The sequence below is a fragment of the Pteropus vampyrus genome, unplaced genomic scaffold, assembly GCF_000151845.1.
Source record: "Pteropus vampyrus isolate Shadow unplaced genomic scaffold, Pvam_2.0 Scaffold38, whole genome shotgun sequence".
Lineage (NCBI taxonomy): Eukaryota > Metazoa > Chordata > Mammalia > Chiroptera > Pteropodidae > Pteropus > Pteropus vampyrus.
In genome coordinates, this window is record NW_011888819.1 from 1,612,868 (window position 1) to 1,631,544 (window position 18,677).

General features: G+C 40.9%; 1 long non-coding RNA gene and 1 other non-coding gene across 2 annotated transcripts in view; one reads left to right on the forward strand and one right to left on the reverse strand.

Annotated features, from left to right (window-relative positions):
- The window catches only part of LOC105290803, a 95,758-nt gene extending 80,236 nt beyond the window's left edge, over positions 1-15,522 (forward strand). The window contains exon 4 of the long non-coding RNA XR_002779841.1: positions 15,466-15,522. This is a non-coding gene — a long non-coding RNA (uncharacterized LOC105290803). The remainder of the gene's footprint in view (positions 1-15,465) is intronic.
- Positions 13,530-13,635, reverse strand: LOC111738436. Its single transcript, XR_002779850.1, has one exon. It is a non-coding gene; the product is annotated as a U6 spliceosomal RNA (small nuclear RNA).
- Positions 15,523-18,677: the final 3,155 nt, after the last annotated feature.

Here is an 18,677-nt window from a genome sequence, read left to right on the forward strand (position 1 = left end):
ACAAAACAAAACAAAACAAAACACAAAACAGAACAAAACACTGTGAGGAATTTCAAGATCACAATAGTGGAGAGTTAAACTATGTGCAGAATCCATCTGAGCATAGGGCCCTGGGCAAAAGTCACAGACTGCACGTCCAGGAAGCTGGCCCTGATCCTCGGTCTTTGGAGCTCAAAGGGCCATCAGAGGTGCCTATTTATAGATTGTGACAGTTGTACTTTAAAAACTGTCTACGCCACACTTCTCGGCTGACTACCTGGAGCGAGCATGCGGCCGCCTTTGGCTGCCCTGGAGCGGGGCCCATCAGGAGCACATGCTCCTTTGACTGGGCACGAATCGCTGGATTTTGCACTTTCTGGATCAAAAAGGCATGTCCGGATCCACAAGCCACACAGTTCCAGCCTACTCACCAACTTACCCCAGTACCTGGACGTTATTTTTAGGTGTCCTATGGTGGAGAGGTCTGACTTGTAATTTTCATGCCTGAGAATTGAGTTTCACAGGAAATGTTGCAAAGAATTTAATACAGTGCCATACACACGTACTAACAAGGGTGCGTTGGTTTTGTTCTTGTTGCTTTACCATTAAGAATTTCTATTCTTAGCCTTTTTTCTCTTCTTCTCACCGCTCCTTCCTAACTCAATCTTCTCCACCTCCACCGTTCTTTCTCGTGCCAGTCCCTGAGCCCCTCACAGCCACGTGGGTTTCCTTCCCCTCATCTGCTGCCAGCCCCTCCGATTCTCTACGATGAAGGAGTTTGTGTTGGTGCCAACTTCCTTTCAGTCTTTTCCAGACTCATTTCTCCTTTTTACTCTTTGCTCTGATTAGATTCTCTTCTCACTTTCTAGACCTTAAATCTAAGACCTGACTTTCTCCCTTTGTTCCCCTGAACTGGTGACACAGTGCAACTCATACTTAATCGTGGCTCCTGCCTCCCCTGTCCCTGTCATTTTCTTGACCTCTATTCAGTCTTCCATCGTCTTTGGATTGTTAAAGCGTCAGGGAATAAGAGAACGGCCGGTCTGAACACCTCAGCTCATTCATCTTTTGTCTTAGTTGTACTCACTCTTCCATCTTTTTAGGACCTTATTAGTACATATGTCCAAAGATCCACACTGCTGAGGTGAAAATCATTCACTGTACTTCCTCTGCCTCAAAGTAAAGAGGAAAACTGAGTGCATAGTCTATACATGATCTGCCTGCCTGGGAGGATGGAATGAGGAAGAGGTTGGAAGTTGAACCATGCAATAGCTTAGCCACAAGGTGGTGCTGTTGGCTGAGGTCGGCTTGGTTGTGGTATTATGTGGCTTCAAGGGAGGTGGCCCACAGCTCTTAGGGGATGCATGGTTGAACAATCTGTCTGTTGCTCAGATAACAGGGCGTATCGACAGGCACTGGTAACAAATCAGAGGCCTGGATTTGCCTTGTGTCCTCTTGAATTATGGAGAACACTCATGAAAACTGTGCCAATAGTAAGAAGTTACTTGACTTCGGTTGCTATAATTCAGGCCTTAGAAATGTGGGAATTGAGTTTACACATTTAGTTTAATGTTTAGTTCAAGATACCTTTTGTGCTAGGATATATCCTTTATTTTTTCTATCCCTTTCTCGCTCCCTCACCCAATCGATCAATAAATGGGCCAAGCCTTTCTTCATAAAGAAAGGGCATTGCTCTTATTTCAGTCTTATTGACTACATTCCAGCCAGGATTTTCATCACCCAATGGGTGTGTAGACATTGGTACTGAGTAAGTGCTTGTTGAATGACTATGTAATAGCCACTTAGCTGGTTCTATCTGGTAGTGTCAAAACTCGGCAGTCCATCCTCTTTGCAAGTGCTCCGTGATTCTTCTTTATCATTTTGCTGGTAAAGTTAAAGGTAATTGCTGAGCAAGTTCCCCAAACTTCTGATCACCCAAGATATCATACCACTTGGATTTACTCCCCCAAACTCTACGGTGGAAACATAGTTGAATCCATGAGTTGCAGCTTTTTTGTATGTGTTATGGGTGGGAGATACCTATATTAAAATCGAGGACCAAGAGGATTTGGGTTGCTGGAAAAGAATGAATGTGAAGTGCTTTGAGTGAAATAGACGTACACATACATTTGTGTGTACACGTATGTGATAGCCAAAGGACAGTTCTTTAACATGTCGCCAAATTAGGATTAAACCTTGCTTACCTCCAGCTTAAATCATTACTTTTGTGGCTTTGACCATTTGCAAAAGTAATATTTTTTCTCTTGTTTAGAGTCTGCTCCATTGTGAGATTTTTTTTGGTGGCAGAGATTGTGGGCGTTATTATCCTGGTGCCATTAGTCTTCTTATTTTGGAAAACCCTATCGGCTATGATAATGAAAAACTTGAAGATCTCACAACAATTTTTCGAATGCCTTACACTTTCTATCTCTGCTCATGCTGCTGCTTCTGCCTAGAGCACTCGCCCATCTCTGCCTGGTTGACTCTATCTACTAGTAAAGGCTCAGATCGAAATGCCACTGTCCTCAAGAAGTCTTTGCCAATCCTTGCTGGCAAAATTAATCTCTTCCTTCCCTAGCTATTGATTTATACCTCTTCTAAGACATAGATCATGGTTTGCCTGGCCCAAGAGCAGCTTATTGCCAGAAAACATCTTAACTCCCTGCATTGCAGGGAGATTCAAAATAAGGACAATTACTTGTTTGACCTTACATTTCCCATGGGGCCCGGCAAAATGCCTTGTGTATAACAGGTTCCCAATAACTATTTGTTGAATTAAATTCGATTACATTTCATAAATGTTTATAAATGAGAGAGCATTGCCTTACATGGTTTACAAAAAAGTTCTGTTGAGATAAAAATAGGCCAAGAGCAAGAACTTAAGTTGAAGGGTTACGTCTTACACAATGAGGTTGTGTCTTTTTGGGTTTTTGGAAAGCCTCTCAGAATTTATGCTTCCTAAACATCTTGCTGCTCTAGCATTTTACCCACATGCTAAAAGGCATCTGAATGGATTTTGATAAAACGGAATATTTTTAGAAATTCTAATCAGCCTGGCTCTGCCAAATTCTTGGCCTTTGGTATGTGCTGCTGAGTAATGTCAGACGCTCACACGTACACACATTGACATTTATAAGGCATGAGGTGGGCTCGGCCAAGTTTAGAAACAAAGGCCCCCTTTTGATTGGTTCACCAGAACTTCCTCAAATGCATTTTTTGTTTGCTACTGGAGGAGCTGTCAGGCTGCTGCTACCAAATGAATTTCCATTCATTTCCATTATTCCAGGAAATAGCATCTACATATAAGGGTCGGGTACTCTGTGAAGTGGTGGATTCATGAGGTTCCAAATTCAGCTGTGTGAGAGGGACCTCGGGGCACCCTGGCACTGGCACCAGCAGCAGCTGCGCGTAGGGTAGGGCTGCTCTAGAACTCTCTAGTGTGAGATTCGCAGGCATGAAAGTGAACAAAGCTCTGTTCCAAACACGTACTGAACGGTCTTAGAAAATTCCAGATAAAAGTCCAAAAGGCCTGCTCTCTGCTTTCTGAAGAATACTATCTTTTACCTAAAAAATGAAACGAACAAACAAGACAACAGTTTTACTTTTGTGTTCCATAGAAACACCAAGATATATTTAGCAGCTTCTGGAATTCCACAGCCTTTTGAGATGGAAGAGCATCTCAAAAAGGAGAGAGCAGGACCGTGTGTGTGTGTGTGTGTGTGTGTGTGTGTGTGTGTGTGTGTGTGTAAGGACTGACTCTGTCTAGGCAAAAGTAGTAGGTAATTTATAGGAAAGAATTTTATAAAGCTAAGCAAAATAAGTTCTGTTTCCAAAATAGTGCTGTTTTGTGAAAGACGTTTCTTTTCACATTGTATAGTTAGTTAACTCTCTGAGGATTGTGAGTAGCTACCCCTGGAGGTGAAGTTCTGCCTGAGAATTCAGACTGCCCTCTTAAAGGCTGAGGGTGGAGTTTCTGGAAGGCGTTAACCAGTTAAGGCCCGGGACACCACCAATGGCGTCACTGCTCCCGTACCTACTGCTGCGACTCTCGACCCTCCTGCTTCTGTCAGGGCCTCGTGGGTTGGGAGGACCCTGGGAGACGCCAGTCTGTCCCGATCATACGCAGGAAGGCACGCACTTATTTTTAATTTTTTAGTTTTTTTAATACAGTTGACATCCAACATTATTTTATATTAGTTTCAGGTGTACGGCACAGCGGTCAGATATCCACATAACATATAAAATGTGCGACCCCCCCCCCATCAGTCCAGTATCCACCTGGCACTGGTACCAAATGAACTTGTACCAGTGCCAAATGAATTTGGTACCAAATGAATTTCCAGCAAATACCAGCAGCCTGTCAACATAGTCAATACTATTGTAACTGTAATACATAATTATTACAATAGTATTGACTATTTTTAGGCATAAAAGCTCACACTATTACGATTGAGGGCACTGGGGATTCTGGAAACTTCTGAGCCTTGGCATCTTTTACCTCTTAATTCTGAAGAATCACTGTTATTCAGTTCTAAAGTCATTTGAGTAAATGACGCCCACTCAGAGGCCAACCCCAGAAGGAGAAGGATAGGATCACTTCACACATGGGGACATCTGGGGATACCTGCCCCAAACCTCCTGGCCTGTGCCACAGCTCACCATGCAATGACAATGGCCCTGGTCCCAAACTCTGTCCTGTGACAACACCGCCACCTCCCACTGTACAGTGCTGTCTACCTTTCGAGTTTGCCTCATGTTCGCTGTGGAGCGTGCTGAGCTGGCCTGATCCCTCTCTTCTCTCTACTTTTCCCCTACTTTTCTCCATCAGGGGAGGATGCGTGGTGGTTACCTGCCTAAGGACACACAGCCCGTAAGAGACTGAGTTGAGAGTGGAGCCCTTCTCCTGATGGCCGAGTGTGGGTCTGCCTGCTCTGTGCGGGCACTCAGTGTCCGTGGCCAGGGAGGTTCTGGTTTTAGATGGACTCAGTCTATTCAGGATCATATAAAGCCTGTGTGTCTAATTGAAAGACTGACATTTTATTATTATTATTATTATACAAGGAAATGTGTATCTATATTGCAAAAGTAATAATTTTCAAGACATGCCTCTGGAAAAAGCTTCAGGATCATTGTAGGGCATTGCTGTATCTGAGTTATGATTGGAACTCAGTGTCACACACCTAAGTTAAAATGTCTTTTAAAGACTTTATGATATCAGGGACAACGGCACAGCCATATGAGGTGTTATTTACTGCAAGGGCAGCTGTTCACCTGTTCTTTTTACCCATCAGAAGGATCATTGATTCACTGTCTAATTGTTAGGATGGCCCAGGTATCCAGACTGGTGATGCTGCTTCCAGGCATTTCATTTTCCTATTTTCTCAGCTCTGTAAGAATGGACTTTTTTTTTTTTTTTTTTGCCTTGAGGCCAAGTAGCCTATTGCCTATTTACTGGCAAACAAGAACTGAAAAAAGGTAGATTAGAAATGGACTTGAGGACTTAAAAGCAGCAACTTAATTTTTAAAGACTTAAAAATATTGAGTGGGAACCAATCATATTACAAACAAGATAGTAGACTAATCCAACTGTTTTACCTTAGTGAGTTCTACCTTCTGTTCTATTTATTATTTTCCCTATATCCCATCTATGAACTTTTGCTTATGACGTTTCTAAACAGAACATAGGTGTTAGAAATTGGCTTTTAAATTTTTTCTGTCTAGATTTTCACTTGTAACATCTCTGTGCCTCTGTGCCCTTAACCAGCTGCTGGTTTTAGGCACATGATTTCAAAATGAACAGGAAGAGAGAGTAACTTTGTCTACTCCTCTTAGAATAATCCATGGTCGTGTTTTCAAGCAGCACATGGTACCTATATTAACCTTTCCCTCTTTTAATCATTCAAAGCTCAACAAAGTCTCTTTAAACAGTAAACGTGTTTTCAGGCATCAACCAAAATGATAGCCATTTTTTTTCAATATCATTTAAGAATTCATAGATCGGATAGGAAGCCAACAGCCTTCAGAAGTATTGGGTAACAAAGGTCTTAAGATGTCTCTGTGTCGTGATAGTGAATTAATGTATCTTAACACTCTCTGAAGGCTCCAAATGTGGCAGGTTTGGAAGAACTGGCTGAAAAGTTGTGTAATTAATATCTAAGGCCTGGCTATATTTCAGTTGCTAAAAATAATTTCTTTCATTTTTTTGTAAGAGAGACTAAACCAGGTTCTGTTCGTGCCTCTGTACCAATCATCTATAAAGTGGGTTTGGTCTAGTAGACATCTGTGGTTCTTTCCACAGTAATTACATGTGTCTATTAAATTGTCACATACTATACTGTGATGTCCCACACAACAGTGGGACACAAAGTGATTCCCTTGCAGCTGAAGATTTAAAATCTTAACGGAACCTAATTTCATACTTACCTAGAAGAATTTTTTTCCCTCAGAGCTTATTTTATAGTAAAATTTCCAGGTGCTTTTCTTTTCTTAATTTAACCTAGATACATGCCTGAATTTTTTTCATATATGAATATATTTCTTCACTGTGCTACGAACACTAAGTCCACACACTGTCTGCATCTTTTAGAAATATTTACTTGCACCATAGTCCTTTCTACCTTCCAGGTGAACATAGGTTGTCTGCCTCTTGGCAAAGCCATGACACGTTCAGTCGGGTTAGTTAAAATAGCAATGATATAATGGCCGACGTAATAACTGATTATTTTTATTTCTCAACTAGTTGTTTTGGTTGTAAACATATAGTTTGCTGTCTTGTTAGAGGTTATGACAATTTTAGGAAGACAATGTCAATGTTAGGAAGCCATAGAAACACCTCTGATGTTTTCGTAAGAGGAGGACAATCTCTCTTTGGTTACACTCATTCTTATTTCTTAGTGATATGATCAGTGAAATTGGCTGAGGGCCAGTGTCCTCTTAGCCTTCCTCTGTAATGCTCATCTTGCTTCTGAAATAACCACCCTCTTTGTGCTGTGAGCAAAGACCACGCTTTAATAACAAGGTTGCCCCTTAGAGGGTCACACTCTGACGATCAATTTCAAGGTTACCAACTGCTTATCAATATTGGTATTCACACCTCTTGAACAGACTCAAAAAATTTTTTTCTAGAGTAGTTTTAGGTTCATAGCAAAATTAATAGGAAAGTACAAAGATTTCTCAAATACCCCTTCCCCCTACGTGTATAGCTTCCTCCTTTATCAACATCTCTCCACTACAGTATTATAATCAATTAACCTACATTGACACATCATCATCACCCAAAGTCCATAGTTCACTTCAGGGTTCACTCTTGGTGTTGTACATTCTATGGGTTTTTACAAATGTATAATGGCACATATCCATAATTATAGTATCATCCAGGGTAGTTTCATTGCCTTAGATATCCTCTGGGTCCACCTATTCACCCCTCCCTCTTCCCCAACCCCTGGCCAATCTTTTTATTGTCTCCATAGTTTTGCCTTTTCCAGCATGTTGTTAGTTGGACTCATGCAGTACGTAGCCTTTTCAGTTTGGCTTCTTCCACATAGTAATATGCATTTACATTTCCTCCATGGTTTTTCATGGCTCGATTGCTCGTTTCTTTTTAGCGCTTAAATAATATCCCATTGTCTGGATGTACCACAGTTTATTCATTTACTTGCTGAAGGACATCTTGGTCACTTCCAAGTTTTAGCAATTATGAATAAAGATGCTATAAACATCCATGTGCAGGTTTTTGTGTGGACATACAATTTCAACTCTTTGGTTAAATACCAAGGAGTGTGATCACTGGATCGTATGGTAAGAGTATGTTTAGTTTTGTAAGAAATTGCCACACTCTCTTCCAAAGTGGCTGTGCCATTTTCCATTTCCACCAGGAACATATGAAAGTTTCTTTTGCTTCACATCCTTGCCAACATTTAGAGTTGTCAGTGTTCTGGATTTTGGCCATTCTGGACTCTTAAACTTTTTAAAAGGTAACATGGCTGTTAGAAATTTTGTTTGAAATTTTGGCTATGTGTCCTTTATGCCAAGAAACAGATTTGTGTTCTCAAGTATTTAAAAATGGACTCCGGGGGCAGGCACTTGGGATCTTTCAGCTTCAAAGAAGTTATTTCAACTTTTTGTGCCTCAGTTTACTTCTCTAGAAAGTAGGATGATAATAGCATCAACCTCATAAGTTCTTGTGAGAATTATATGATATAACACGGGTATGGAATCGTACTTGGCACATATAAAAACACAAGATAAGTATGTGCTATTGTGGTTATAAAAATGTTGATCCAGTAGATAACCCAACCTGTTAGCCAATGCTTGAATCTTCTACAATAGCCGAATACTGCCCACCACTGGCCAGCCAAATCAACCCTGCAGTGGGAACCTACAGTTCCTTGTCTCCAAAGTCTGATAATATCTTAGAAATAGATCGAAAAGTGTATGGTGTTTATTGTACAACAAGATTTATCAAACATCTAGATCAATTTGCTTAAATATAGATGGTTTAGTGGTTTTAGTAACATGAACAATTAAGTTGTCCTCCATGTATTTTGAAAGAGCAAACTAGAAAATGGAAATTCTATAAAAGTTTTAAGGAACAGGGAAAGGATGTTCCCATCCCACACTTAAGTTCTTCCTCTGACAGTGGAAAGAGGAACTAATTTTTAAATGCAATTTAGTTCCACAGAATTGATAATTTTGCATGTTTTCCCAGAATGTGAAATATTTCTTTCCATCTCTATTTCCAATTCACATACGCTATATCCAGAATCATTTTGACTCCCAGGGATTTTCTTTCAGAAACCCAGATATTCCAGCAATAATTCTCAAACTTCACAGAATCCTGTAAAAATAACTTGAGGGAAAGAATTGAGCCAAAGTGGTCCAATACTTTGATGGGAACCGGTGTAAGGGACAATGACATTGTCAAGTGTAAAAGAACTCACTCTGGTCTACTTTGATATTCATTAAGTGTATGTACATCCACAGGCAGGTGATACTCTGCAGTCTGGAGAAATTTTTCCTCCAAAGTCTTCAGAATTATATAACATAAAAGTTTATTTTAAGCCAGTCATGTGGTCGGAGTATTGCAACTCCAGAATACAGCTTCATCTTCATTTATGGATGTTTCCTTTGAGTGTTGAATACCATTGTAGGTAGATATATATTCCACACAAGATCATCCAAATTAAGCTAATGTGTATTTTCATCATCACCTATGAGCTTGAAAGGGTTTAAAGCCATTCTGTTCAAACTGCAACAAATCCCACATAGACTTGGAAAAGCTATGGTGCCAGCATTTTTACAGATGAGCACAGTGGAGCTCAGTGAAATGCAGTAGTAGCTGCAGTCAAACGATCAGAAAGACAGAATGGGCTTCCTGATCTGGGTCTCGCAGGACGGTTCTGGCTTTGCCCCCATTCACCCTTAAACTTTGTCCTCTCTAGGACATAGCAACCCTCCATATCTGGGCATTATTTTCGGTTTGTCCTTTCCCCTCCCCTTCCACACTGAAAACATCAGCTACACCTGTAGACTCCACGGCCACAACAAACAAACACAATATACACAACAGATGGCTCCAGCTCTGTCTGTCCCCATTGCCACCGGTCAAAGGCATCTTTGTATCTTGGTGCACTATTGCATGTGGTTTCTGACTGAGTATCCTGCTTCCAGTCACTGTTCCTTAGAAACCCTTCTCCATAGAGCAGCCAGAGCGGTCTTTATAATAGGCTTAAAGCATTCTGCAGGGCCCTGGCGTAAGCCCTTTTCTCATGCCCAGCTCTCAGACCTGTCGTCCACTCCTGCCCCTTCTTCATTCCGGGCAATGGATCTTGTCCATGCTTTTCAAGGTTGTCGAGATACTTGTCCCCCTCAGAATTTTTGTACCAGTTGTTACATCTTTCTGGAGTGCTCTGTCTCCATAGAACATAAAGATTAAAACAATTTTTTTTTCAGATTGACTGTAGCTTAACATCGCCTATTTCCAGATTACCCAACATAAAACAGCCTCTCAGTCACTATTGCATCACCCTATTTTGATTCTCAGTATACCTTATATATTTCATAAGCTATACTTATCATACATATATTTCTTTTTTTTTTAAATCCCTTTTCTGTTTTGTTCTTCATAGTAGCACGTGTGATAGTGAGCAGGACGCTCTGCGTTCTCAGAGCCCATTAATACTTGTGAATGAATGCAGGGGCGACGTTATGTCTAATTTTTCTTATCTCACAGCATCATGCTTGCTCATTATCATCCAGCTTACCGAAATGATAGGAGTTCATCCAGTGGCAAAAGATGCTGACTCTGAAGGCAGACATACAGGGTTCAAGTCCCAGCTCGGCCATTCACTAGCTGGGTAACTTTAGACAAGTTAATTTCTCAGAAACTCAGTTTCCTCTTCTCTCAATAGATAGGGCTAATAATAGCACCCACTTCATAGAGGTGGTGAGATAAGGAAATGTGTGAACATGGCAATGGTGAGGAAGCACGCAGAACCCTGCCTGCTGTGCAGTAAGCACCAAGTAAGTGCCAGCCGTTCTGACCGTAGGGTGTGTGTACGTATTTATATCCATTTAGTTTTATTATATATAAAAACATTTATTGCTTTTATGATTTATATCTATCTACATTATACATATATAGTGTTACAATTTTTAATTCTATTATTTGCTAGAGTAGGAAATAAAATGAGCTACAAGATTTGAGAAATACCATAAACGAAATGCCAGACACTTCTTTCGTAGCTGCCTTGGTTGCAGATTCAGACCGATTCCCCTTTCTGGTCTTTCACCCCCGTCTTCCTTCCTCCCTCCCTCCCACTTTCTCTTTCCATTTTAAATAGATTTTTATTTAGTGTAAGAAGACTCAGCATGAGATCTACCCTCAGCACATTTTCAAGTGCACAGTACTGTATTGTTAACTACAGGCGGCATGTCCAGCAGATCCCTAGAACTCACTCTTCTTGTATAACTGAAACTTTATGTAACATTTTTGATGAAGTAAACAGCAGCAACAGAACATGCTGTTATGGCAAGCGTCCTGCAGGTGGCAGCAGAGGTCTAAGTTTTGGGAAATACTCCAGGGTTCTTGCAGGCACGATATATGTGAAGGGGGTGAGAAAAGTGATCCCAAGGGCCTGTTTTTGTATCTTAAAATTCCCTTTCATTATTGTTGCTGGGAAGGGGTGTGTCATGATATTTCGGGAAGTTGCTCTAATGCAAATGACATCTGGGAAGCTGGAGGCAGCTATTATTCATTAAAACCCCAGGCAAAAATGAGAGCATTAGCTCATTAATAGGACGCAAGGAAGTGGAACCGGTGGTGGAGGTGAGATAGAGGGCGAGTAGCAGGAAGGAAAGCTTTTGAGTTTGGGCGGGCACGTCCTTTGGCCCCAGGACTCCTTGATCTGCAGGGAGGGGCGCAACTAGGGAAAGTCAGAACCGAACCCTCTAAATAGGGGGGCGGAGTGGGCACAGAACAGACCTCCCCCCTTGCGTGGGTCTAAGACAGTGAACGCCTGAAGAAATCTCATCCATAAGCTTTGGATGGCATGTAGATTTCTACAGCGTCCCGTGTACCAGAGTCTGTATCTTAGATCAGCGGAGTAACAAAATGGGTAAAAGGGGACTGGGAACGTTGTTGTCAAGGGTTCAAATAGTCACGCTCTCCAACTGCTTGTGAAATACTTCAAATCGACCACCAGAGGACAGTATTGACCCACAAAATGCTTACGCCCAAGGTTCCATCTTGTAAACTAAGAGGAACTCTACGATTGCAGGCGTTTCCTATTTGCAGTAGACATCGGAATTAGGCTTGTAAAATACAGTAATTCGCACGTTCCCAGAAGTGAGCACTACCTTCGTTGTCATCGTCGTCATTCTTAGTGGAGCTGCTTAGGTATACTTCAGTTATTGTTTTGGGGAGATGGGAGTGTGGAAGTTGTGTTGTCTGGGACTTTGTACATTTTATGCTTCAGAATTATGAGTGGAGGAAACTTAAGCATCTTGTGAGTTGATGTATAACATCCCCGCGGCCAGAATGCAACAACTCTGCCAAACTGCAAGACAAAAACAACATAAAACTGTTTAGTTCACAATTTTCCCTTGGATTTGCAGCCTATAGGTTTTTCCTAAAAGCATAAAACAAAATGGTTACAAAATATGGTTTATATGGCTTACATATTTTATAAGCGTTTCTGTATAAAATAGCTCTCTAGTTACTGCATTTATATGGTTGAAGAGTTTGCGAAGGTGACTATCAAATGAGAGAGTATATGTAAATTACCTAGCACAAGCCTCACACATAGCAGGGATTATGATAAAGGGAAGCTGTTGTTCCATTTATTAAGAAGAAAAAATAAATTAGGGAGTAAGTGCCACAGCCCTATACCAGTGCGGTACAGGAGCAGCCAGCGAAATTCCAGGCTGTTGCTTTAGTGGAAACATTACAGGGTGAGCGGTCTGCTATGCCTCCCTAGCTGCTTGTCAGGGCCTGAGAAACAACTTAGGGTTCTACCGTTCAATAGACATGCAGACCACAGTTCAGCAATGAGCCATTACTACCTTCGCAAATCCATATTTTTCTATTTTTCTCAATTTGGATTAAATCTTCAGTGCAAATTTTAAAGAACACTTCTAGGGGCACCTTTTTCTGGGATCAATATAGCGTCTAGTTTCTTTGAGAGCATCTGATAGCCACAGTGACATTGAAGCTTCAAGATGCTATTGGACAAAAGAGGGCATAACAGGCAAAGATGAATGGACTAGAGACTGGAATCATCCAACTTTCACTATCTTTTCTTGTTTATATTTCTTCCTCCCCCTAGTAGCCATAGCTTCCTTAAATTATTAAGCAGGATCTCTTGTTTGGACCAATTCAGATTGCAGTCATTCATCAAGTCAATTTCTCTCTCTGTCTCTCTGTCTCTCTCCCCGCTTTCCTTCCTTCCTTCCTTCCTTCCTTCCTTCCTTCCTTCCTTCCTTTCTTTCCTTTTCCTTCTCCTTCCTCCTTCTTTTCCTCTCTTTCTTCTCTCCCTTCCTCCCTACTCCTCTTTTTATTCTTGGCACCTAATGCCTTTCTAGTTATCATATTCCATTCAGTTTAGGTCCAAACATCAGAAGCACTTAACTTCTTAGTTTTTGTTATGGGCTGAATTGTGCCCTCCACCCCCTATTCCGATATTGAAGACCTAACCCCCCAGTACCTCAAAAGGTAACTTATTCGGAAATTGGATCTTTAAAAAGATAGTGAAGGTTAAATGAGGTCGTTGGGGGTGGGTCCTAATCTAATGACTGTTGTTCTTATAAGAAGAAATTTGGGCACAGACAGGTACATAGGAAAGGCCGCGTGAGGACACAGTGAGAAGTGGACACCTACAAGCCAAGGAGAAAGTCCTCGGAAGAAATCAGCCCCGCTGACACCTCAATCTTGGACTTCCAGCCTCCAGACTGTGAGACAGTGATTTTCTGTTGTTTAAGCCTCCCAGTCTGTGGTGCTTGGTTACAACAGCCTAGGAGACTAATATATCCTCTTTGATGCTTCTTTTTTTATTTTTAACATGGACTATTTCTGGAATGTGTGCCTCATCCTCGTGCAGGGGCCACGTTAACCTTCTCAGCATCATTCTGATTTCAGTGTGTGCGCTGCTGAATGAGCGCTCCCCTTAGATTCTTTAATCTCCGAATTTACCCGTTTTTTTTTTTTTTTCTTTTCTTTTTTTTTTAATCGGCTTTCCTGGACTCCGGGTCTCACCCTGCCGTTGCCACACTCCACCGTTGGTGACCGACTGCTTTGACCTGAACGTGAGAGACAGTGGGTCATGGCCTTTCTGAACAGCTTCATGCGCATCTGACAGGCACAGCACACTCGTTTTCCTGTTTAATTTCACTGCGTGTATATCAGCACGATCAGGAGATGGGACACACTTAAAACCAGTGGTGTGTTGGGTGGTGAAGAAAGGAGGCCACAACCAAAGAGAACACTTTGGTCTAAAACATTCCCTTACAGTTCTGCTGGCAAAACTTTTCTCCCTCAATACAATGGACACGTGTCTACAGAGCTCATTCAGATTTCCGTGTTTGGGTGAGAATATCAAAATACTGTAGATGGCAGCATGACATTAGGCATGATTATTTTAGAGCAAAACCACCATGTCATTGTCCCACTTTACTTTTTTTCCCTTTTTTTATTTTTTCCTAGTGGGCAAGTTACTGGAACCTTTAAAAAAAAAAGAGATTATTTATGGTGAAAACTTGGAAAAGCAATCATGCCTGTTTTTCAAGTTCACTTCCATGGCCTGCACCACAGAGTGCCAATCAGCAACATCCCCTTGAAAAGCCCCTAGGCGAATACTTTGTTATTCTAGCTACCCACTTGGAGAATCCCAGCATTAGATTTAAACATATTTTGAAATTAAACCTCAGAGATATTCCCAACCTTCTTCCAAGTTCCTAAAGATAAATTTCCCAAATGATGGCAAAGAAATAATTATTTTCAGGACGTAGGGCAACAAAAGGCAGACTGAGCTTTTAGACAGAGGCAAAGGTGTTATTCTGTAATGGGCATACGGACACAGTGCAATTTCCCCCACTTATTTTCTAATCAGAGCAAATAGTTGTTTCAGGGAACTCTAAGAATGACTGTTTTTTTGTTTGTTTGTTTGTTTTTCTTCCCCGCCCCCTCCCCCCCCCAATATGAAATTCCAAACCAGGAGTCAGCAAACTTTCTGTTACAGGTCCAGATAGCAAATATTTTCAGCTCTTTGGGCCACATAGTCTGTATCTCAACTACTTTACTCCGCAGTTGTTCGCTGAATGCAGTCGCAGACAATACTTATGCAACGATACTTTATTTACAAAAGTGAGCAGGCAAATTTGGCTGTGGGCAATAGTTTGCCAACACTTGCTCTAGACTGGACTTGCTGCCTTTCTGAAGAAAACTATCTCTGTGTTGGATTTGACTTCTATAGACCTTTTGCCTACCTTTGCTTTCTTCTTCTTCTTAAAAGCTGCTACTTTCTACATATGTTTCAACCATGATTTTGTGTTATGTTTTTTTGTAGTTAAAATGTCAGGTTGGATGGAGTCAAGAACTGACTCTTGAGCTCCATGTTGGAGATGAGTCTAATCATTATGTTGGCCTGGGTATATCTCATTTTTTTCTTATTTCTTCACATAGCACCATCTAGTTTGGGCTCAGTCTTAGGAATAAGGGTTAGGACTTGAGATTGTGCTTGGCACTGGTCCAGTAAGTATGAAGGTAATGGAGCAAATGCTTTTCAGGTACCTTGGAGGTGAATTATGTGCCTGTTAACAGAACAACCAGCTTAGGGAATAAATTACATTTGTAATTATAGTAGAGGTCATGTATGTATACTTTTATGAACAGTTCCCTGTGTGTTACAAAATACATTAAACAGTCCTCAAAAAGGCTATGCATTTATTAATAGGCAGGTTCCACAGGTGCTAATCCAAACATGGTTCACTTAGGGCCACTTGCCAATGTCGAAGCTCTGGCTGAAGATGGTCCAGATATGGATAATGCTGACGAGTCTGTGGAAATCGGCAAACATGAGCCCCTCAAGGTGACTCGAGGCCAACCTGAGCCCTGGGCGACCCTAGACTCTTTTGCTTCTTGAAGAGATTCCCTCGAGAGGATCGACCTGCCAGGTTATTTTTCACCTATCGAGACTGGGGCAGACCCCAGAAAAATAAAGCAAGTCATCTCCAGGAATTCACCCTGGGGCAGGTAGAGATGGAAGGATGCTTTTCATAGCTTCTGTCCTCACTTTATACTTAAGCTCATAAGAACATTATAGGAATGAAACTGAGGCTGGTTAAAGACACCCCTGCTCACACACAAAACCCCGTCAAACTACACTTTGTATGAACATAGTTGGTATGAATTAATTTATGAATAAACCTATCATCTGTATGTGGACTATGATACCCACTGACTGAAAAGGAAGCAGAAATCTGTGGTTGATCTTCAAATATTGACGTGCACTCATTTAAATTCCAACTCTCGTTAAGAAGTAAAGACATGCCAGAGGCTTACCTGTACAATCAAGGACTTTGTATGTTTTCATATTTCTTGACAGTTTGGAAGTCTTATTGCCTAGTCTGGGCTGCATAAATAGATAAAACTGAACAGGGAAACCTGCTTCAGGAACCAGCCTTGGAAAGTGTAGTTGCGAAGATATAGCTAGGCTTTTTGTAGGGGGTGTTTCCATTGTAAAACTACTCAAAGGACCAGAAAAGTGAATTCACATGAAAAGCATAGATTAGGTGCTTGGAAAGTGTGCTTTCTATAGACGGGCTGCGGAAAAGCGTATCAAGAGAATTCTCCTGGGAAGACCTGAGAATTTGCTCAAGGTGTTGAGATGAAAAGTACTGCTAGCTTGTTTTACTTATTGACTGAAACTGGATGCAAAGAGGAAAAAAATCCAGCAGATGATACAAAGTGGACTTTTTCTTATGCTCCGTGTAGTTTTTTGGGGAAACACTTTCCATTTCCACCCTTATTTGGCAACCTTTTAAGGTATGTTATCACTATGTACCTAAACATCTCTCCTCGCTTCTAGAACCGTGCTGGGCAGTACTGTAGCCACTTGCTCCATGTTGCTGTTAAGTACTTAAAATATGGCTACTGTGACTGAGGAACTGAGTTGTTAATTTTATTGAATTTCAGGTACTTTAAATTTAAATAACCACATGTGGCTAGTGGCCACCTCATTGGGGCAGCACAGATATAGAACATTTGCATTATCAAAGAATGTTTTGTTTACACAGCCTCTGTTCTAGAGTGTGACATCAAATTTTTGCTCAAAGAATTATTTTCAATATTGTAGAGTTAGTTTTCTTCCAACTGAGAATGTTTAAAAAAGAATGCTATGACAAATGGCCAACAAATATATGAAAAGGTGCTCAACATCACTAACTATTAGGGAAATGCAAGTCACAACCACAATGAGATCCATCTCACACCTGTTAGAATAGCTATAATCAACAGGACAAGTAATAACAAATGATGGAGAGGATACGGAGAAAAAGAAACCCTCATACACCGCTGGTGGGACTGCAAATTGGTACAGCCTCTATGGAAAACAGTATGGAGGTTCCTCAAAAAACTAAGAATTGATCTACCATATGATCCAGCAATCCCTCTATTGGATATTTACCCCAAAGACTGGAAAACTCATATCCAAAAAGATATTTGCACACCGATGTTCATAGCAGCGTTATTCACAGTGGCCAGGACATGGAAGCCACTGAAGTATCCTACGATAGATGATGGGCTAAAGAAGCTGTGGTACATATATATAATGGAGTATTACTCAGCCATAAGAAGAGATGAAATACTGCCATTTGTGACAACATGGATGGACCTCGAGATAATCATGCTAAGCGAAATAAGTCAATCAGAAATAGTTGAAAATCACATGATATCACTTATGTGTGAGATATAAATCTAAAAGCAACAAATGAGCGGGACAAACAAACAGAGACTCATGGACATGGACAATGGACTAGTGGTTACCAGAGGGTTGGAGGTGGGGGAGGAAGGGAGACGTAGATGGGGTTAAAAAGGGGGTCAAATATAGGGGGGTGGGAGAAGGCGAAGTGGGTAAAGGGGATCAAATATATGGTAGCTGAAGGAAACTGGACTTTGAGTGGTAATCACACAATAGAACATATAGATGTCAAATTATAATGTGCACCTGAAAATTATATAATTGTATTAACCAATGTTAATACCTAAATAAATGAAAAAAAAAAAAAGAATGCTATGAAGAAGACAAACAACTCCCATTTTCTTCAGACCTCACTAGCGCTTGCTCGAAACTTCCTTCCACCACCCCCTGCCTCTGTTCTGAGTAATTCTTTTTATTTTTATGTGTAACGTTTTGTATTTAGGTCCTTTTAATGTAGTTAAATATAATATTTTAATTCCAGGAGACACTTCCTTAATAAGTTGTGCTTGAAACGTCCTCACTAATCTTTAGTGTAATAACTGAGTGGCCAATTCCATATGCTCCTTTGGGGAAGGGAACCTGTTTCCTTTATTTGTGGCAAACAGGAAAATGCTGTAGTTTAGCAATAGAAAATTAAGAGGGAGGAAGCTTTTTAGATCTTCAAAATGGAGTCAGGAATGCCCATGTCAGATTATCTTGCTGCTCTTTGTAATTTCTCAAGAGGATATCTGTGAATATCTAATTGAGGCTTTGTCGTGTGTATATGAGGAGGGGAGCTGTCTCACTTGAAGTACACATTAGCTTCAGGAAAAAGAGACCTTCAATTTTTAGTCATGGTTTATAACCTAGTGTAAATATATTTCAGGTTGTAGCTAATGATCTCAGAATAGTCATATACCATCAAAATGGTCACAATGGCCATTTTTTTTTTTTTTTGAGAATTCTATCTGGAAAAACAATTTGAAAGCAAAATTCATTAAAATTACTAGGAAGCAAGCTCCCTGAGGGCACCAATGCTGTCTGTTGTGTCCCCACTGTAAACCCAAGTGTCCCCAAAGTGCTTGTGCTGTCCTTGGCTTCTATTGCACAAATACATTTAACTGTGAGAGTTAGTCCGTGTATAATTATGGGATGAGGAATGCTATAAATGCAGAAATGTTGGGAGTCAGGGCCATCTCTGGATGACTTTCCTAAGCCCTACAGATTTGGAGTCCAGAGAATCAGGCT